Source organism: Dendropsophus ebraccatus, chromosome 1, assembly GCF_027789765.1.
Source record: "Dendropsophus ebraccatus isolate aDenEbr1 chromosome 1, aDenEbr1.pat, whole genome shotgun sequence".
NCBI lineage: Eukaryota > Metazoa > Chordata > Amphibia > Anura > Hylidae > Dendropsophus > Dendropsophus ebraccatus.
In genome coordinates this window covers 152,867,320-152,873,319 of record NC_091454.1, presented here as the reverse complement: position 1 = coordinate 152,873,319, position 6,000 = coordinate 152,867,320, and positions in this window count along the sequence as shown.

Sequence of the window (6,000 nt, the reverse complement as noted above, 5' to 3'; positions counted from 1 at the left end):
ATGTCACAGCTGCAGCGGCGTCCCGCACTCCGGGCCGCCGCCGCAACTCTTCCTCCCCGCGGGCAGCTGCCAGTGTCCCAGTACCAGGACTGGCACTGCTGCTAGTTCGGCCCCTGTGGGCGCCTCACCTTCCTCCGCTCCTGTCTCCCGCTGTGCCAGCCGGCGCGTCCCCGCCTCCTAGGGCGCGCGCGTGCGGCTGTCTCAGATTTAAAGGGCCAGTCCGCCCCTAATTGGAGGTTACACTGAATCACTCCCTATAAATCCCAGCATGCCCTGTCCGACGTGTTGGAGCCTCTACATGCTTCCCATATCGTTTGGCCCAGCTCCCTGTTGTTCCTGACCTCAGTCCTTGTTCCTGTCCGCTGACCCGGTCCCTAGTCCCTGTCCGCTGCCTTCCTATTGTTCCTGAGTACTGTCTCCCACCTGCGATCACGCCTACAGACCTCTGCCTGCACTATCTCCTGCCTACTGCTCCTGCCACGCCTTGCCTGCCGTCACTAGCAACCAAGCCAGGGGTAGCGACCTGGGGGTCACCTGCCGCAGCAAGTCCTTCCCGCCTTGCGGCGGGCTCTGGTGACAACCAGCGGCCCCTTAGACTCCGCTCCCTGGTGAGGTTAGTGCCACCGCTAGTGACGGTTCAGTGGATCCACTACTCCAGGCGTTACAAACCAGTAGAGAACAGAACAGAAATAAATTTCATATTGATGAAAGCAGCAAGGTAAGAATAATTATAGTCAAAACATGGATACAGCCAATGACTATATCCATGTTTTCCACATAGCCTTGGGGCTTTATCCAAGTTCAGCAGCCACCGCTAATCAAATGCCGAACGTTCGGGTTCAGATGGACTCGAGCATGCTCCAGGTTCGCTCATCTCTAATCCTGGATCTTGGAAGCAGCAACCACCTGGTATATTTGGGAAAAATAAAGATTAAAGAGGTTTTAGTTGCATAACTTTTGTTCTTTGGGGGAAAATCAGGTTCTCAAAAAAGGTGCAAATTTGTGCGCAGTCCCTGTTTTACACAACAATGCTCAACTTTTAATTACCGCATGCTGCACAATACATTTTTTGTGCAGTCCCTGTATATAGCTGGCCCTGCTCTCAGCTGAAACATGAATGCAGCTGTATCCAGTCTGGACAATGTGAGCTAAACAGCTGGAACTCCACATTGATACATTATAGCCAACTACCAGAGATCTGTGTTGCTACAGCAGGTAGCTCACAGACAATCACCTGGATTGCATAAACATGTTAAACTTGACATCTAAAAAACAGAACTAGGTCTGGACCAGTGTGCAGAAGCCTCTAAATATATAAAATGCAAGTGTTTTATCTACTGACAGAAAATGTCCTGAAAATTGAAACGTGGGTGCAGGTCGGGCCTCTGAGGTCATCGCCTACTGTATATCAGGAATTCTGTGAGATAATGGAGAGTTTACTCAGCTCCTTATGCTGTTCAAGAAAAACATCAATTAAAGGGCTAGTGCGGCAGTAAAAATTATTCACATAATAACACACATTACAAAGTTATACAACTTTGTAATGTATGTTATGTCTGTGAATGGCCCCCTTCCCCGTGTCCCCCCCCCCCCCACCCGTGTACCCAGAAGTGTAGTGCATTATACATACCTGATCCGTGCCGACACGCATCCGCCATCTTGTGCCAAACGTCAAATTCGGCCGGCCGGCCCGAACACCTTCGATCTTCCCGAGTGCCGGCCGCGTCATCAGCTGCTCAGCTGCACGGGGAAGGGGGCCATTCACAGACATAACATACATTGCAAAGTTGTATAACTTTGTAATGTGTGTTATTCTGTGAATATTTTTTTACCGCCGCACTACCCCTTTAAGCGGGCTATATCAAAGTAATACACAAGAGAATCTCCCATCCCATCAAGGACAGGATGCAAGAGCTCTGCATCTTCGTGTCTTCCATTGAGCTTAAAGGGGTTACCCAGCGTTACAAAAACATGGCCACTTTCTTCCAGAGACAGAACCACTCTTGTCTCCGGTAGGACTGGATAACCCTTTTAATGTCCCAATATACCTTAGAATTTAGTCAGCCGGGCCTGCCTAAATCACCAATTATATCAATGCCAGGACCCATGCCTTCCCAGCAAACCATTACACGGAACATCATACTGCCTCATCCTGCTTGCATTTTACAAAGTGCATGCTCATGCATTCTCTATCCCAGGTTAGTAGGGCACATGCATTCTCTATCCCAGGTTAGTAGGGCTCATGCATTCTCTATCCCAGGTTAGTAGGGCTCATGCATTCTCTATCCCAGGTTAGTGGGGCACATGCATTCTCTATCCCAGGTTAGTAGGGCACATGCATTCTCTATACCAGGTTAGTAGGGCACATGCCTTCTCTATCCCAGGTTAGTGGGGCACATGCATTCTCTATCCCAGGTTAGTAGGGCACATGCATTCTCAATGCCAGGTTAGTAGGGCACATGCATTCTCTATCCCAGGTTAGTAGGGCACATGCATTCTCTATCCCAGGTTAGTGGGGCACATGCATTCTCTATCCCAGGTTAGTAGGGCACATGCATTCTCTATCCCAGGTTAGTGGGGCACATGCATTCTCAATGCCAGGTTAGTGGGGCACATGCATTCTCTATCCCAGGTTAGTAGGGCACATGCATTCTCTATCCCAGGTTAGTAGGGCTCATGCATTCTCTATCCCAGGTTAGTAGGGCTCATGCATTCTCTATCCCAGGTTAGTAGGGCACATGCATTCTCTATTCCAGGTTAGTAGGGCTCATGCATTCTCTATCCCAGGTTAGTGGGCTCATGCATTTTCTATTCCAGGTTGGTAGGGCACATGCATTCTCTATCCCAGGTTAGTAGGGCACATGCATTCTCTATCCCAGGTTAGTGGGGCACATGCGTTCTCTATGCCAGGTTAGTAGGGCACATGCATTCTCTATCCCAGGTTAGTGGGGCACATGCATTTTCTATCCCAGGTTAGTGGGGCACATGCATTCTCTATCCCAGGTTAGTGGGGCACATGCATTCTCTATCCCAAGTTAGTTGGGCACATGCATTCTCTATCCCAGGTTAGTAGGGCACATGCATTCTCTATCCCAGGTTAGTGGGGCACATGCATTCTCTATCCCAGGTTAGTAGGCCACATGCATTCTCTATCACAGGTTAGTGGGGCACATGCATTCTCTATCCCAAGTTAGTGGGGCACATGCATTCTCTATGCCAGGTTAGTGGGGCACATGCATTCTCTATCCCAGGTTAGTAGGGCACATGCATTCTCTATGCCAGGTTAGTGGGGCACATGCATTCTCTATCCCAGGTTAGTAGGGCATGTGCATTCTCTATGCCAGGTTAGTGGGGCACATGCATTCTCTATCCCAGGTTAGTAGGCCACATGCATTCTCTATCACAGGTTAGTGGGGCACATGCATTCTCTATCCCAAGTTAGTGGGGCACATGCAATCTCTATCCCAGGTTAGTGGGGCACATGGATTTGGCCATCCATATAATATAAAAGGCGATTGCATTCAATAGACCCGGCTATCTTCATGCATTACTTCATGGTCTAATGCCAATGAATCAAGTTCTAATGCCTAGCAGGGGCACTCTGACTGATCTGTGACTATGCAGTTCATGTATGCAGCAGTGTGTTCTTTCTAATACAGCATTAACTTTTTATCAGCAGTTTGTGCTACATTCATTCTTCTGTGGGGTCTCACCAGGCAGGCTAAGGTTTACACCCTAGAGCCTTGGGTGCCCACAGCACTGTTGCTACTTGTCCTTCTTTGGACCACATCTGATATCAGCCATTGCTTACCAGTAACACTGCAAAGTCCAGCCAGTATGGAGATGCTCTGGCTTAGCAGTCTAGCAACCATTATTTAGGGAAATGTCGCTCATATTTTCTGCTTCCAACAGGTCAACTTCAAGTACTGATCGTTCACTTGCTGCCTTATACATGCTAGTAGTCCTTGACAGGTGCTCACAAAATAAATGATAAACACTTGGCCTGTCAGTGGCCTTACTATTATGGCTGATTGGTTTACATATAAATAATATTCCTTTAATATATCCTCTTTAAGACTACGTGTTTGGAACAGAGATTCTATTTCTAAAGTTGTGATGTTATAATTCCGGAATCATTGTATTAGCTTTTACTAATGAAGCCTAAATGAGTGTTTTCTCTACATTATACATGATATTATTGTTTACCAGGCATATCAAAGTCATTTCCTTATGGTTCAGAAGACGATAGCATTTGTAAGGGACTTATTAGTGGCAAGTAATCCTCTTAAGGAACTGCGCACAGTAAAGTAGTGTGCATCCTGGAGTGGAGAAGGCCTTCATTGTGGCAGAAGAATTACAAGAATTACAGGAGCAGAATGCAGGTTTGGTCATCCTTCTTACATTATGTGCATATTACATCATGAGGATCCCTGTTTGGAACATGCAGCTTTGGAATTCCACATCCTCCAGTACAAACTCAAGATGCTCGGCAGGTCTGCAAAGTCTTGGTTCAACAATCTTGCCTGTCCAGTGAAAAGAGAGACTGAAAATGGGAAGAAATGGCCTTCTGTCATTCTGAACAATCATCGAGAGAAGATACTTGGGGAGCTGGATGTGAATAAGGTTCTATCCTATCTTGTGTATGAAAAAGTTTTCTCTTTGGATGAATACAGAGAGGTTCTTTCTTATGAAGACAGTAAGAAAAGAGCTGAAGTTTTCCTGGATAAACTTGCAGTCAAAGGTCCTAGTGCATTTTGTGCATTTTGCTCAGTTTTGGAAGAGATTTCACCTCATTTGCTGTCAGGACTAATTCCAGACTGTAAAGGTAAGACTAGGAAACTGGCTTCTGCTAATGTACTCTTAAAATATACAAAAAAGAAACCAAGTAGTTGCCAATAATAGCAGCATATTTATTATGTTAGACGGAGCGATTATCGTTTAAATTCGTACCATATAACAATTTTCTGCACGATAATCGTCCCGTGTAATAGCGCCCTTAGATGATTATGAATAGTAGCCAATGTAATCATATGAATTTGGCATTTCACACTTCTGGTTGTGTATATGTGAGGTCAATTTAATGTAAATAGTAATTATTCACCGGTTAAATAAGAGGACAAATTCCTATAACACATACACAATGAACAATAGTTTAAAGGAGGATTTTATGTGTTTTATTTTTTTTTTTACATCTATATTTATTTTTTATCAAACTATTTTTCACACTTTATAGGCCAACAAAAAAACAGCAGGTGATTTGTAGGTTGATAAATAGCACGCTGTAACAAAAACAGATGAAAAAGTCTGAAAAAATACTAAAATTTAAAGGGGAAAAACAGACCAAATGGCAAAAAAGTGAAAAAGTTGCACAGAGCATCACACAAAATTGTCAGCATTCATATCAGTCTTTGTCCCAAAGAGGGGGCAAGATCCTCAAATAAAACAAACAAACAAAAAAGTTTCAAGCCTTGGTTTACACTGTCAACAACAAAAAATCTACATAATTGGTGCTGTTGCATCTCTGCAACCTGTATTTATGAAATATCACGCTGTTTAACCTGCATGGTGAATGCCGGAAAAAGTAAATGCCAGAACGCTATGTCACTTTGAGGCTATGTTCCCACAACGCAATCATTATAAAAAAACCCAAAAAAACCGGCCATTATTTCACCTAAATAGACGTTTGGGGAACATAACCTGAAAATTGCAATGCAAAAGCAAAATTTTCCTTTGAATTTTTTTTGGGGGGGCTATGTTCACGCACCATCAAAATGAATGGCAGTTATTTGTTGTAAAATAATGGCCATTCAATAAAAACAGCCATCATTTTGACAGTGTGTGCACATAGCCTTAAAGAGAATCTGTGACCATGCATATGCTGCCCTATCCGACCTAAGAGTCCTTGTAGATATGATTGACGGGTTGACCTCATTCTACTGCCACCGACTAACAGCTTTCTGCCTATTACTGTATGTTGACCAGTGGGTGAGGTTAGCCTGA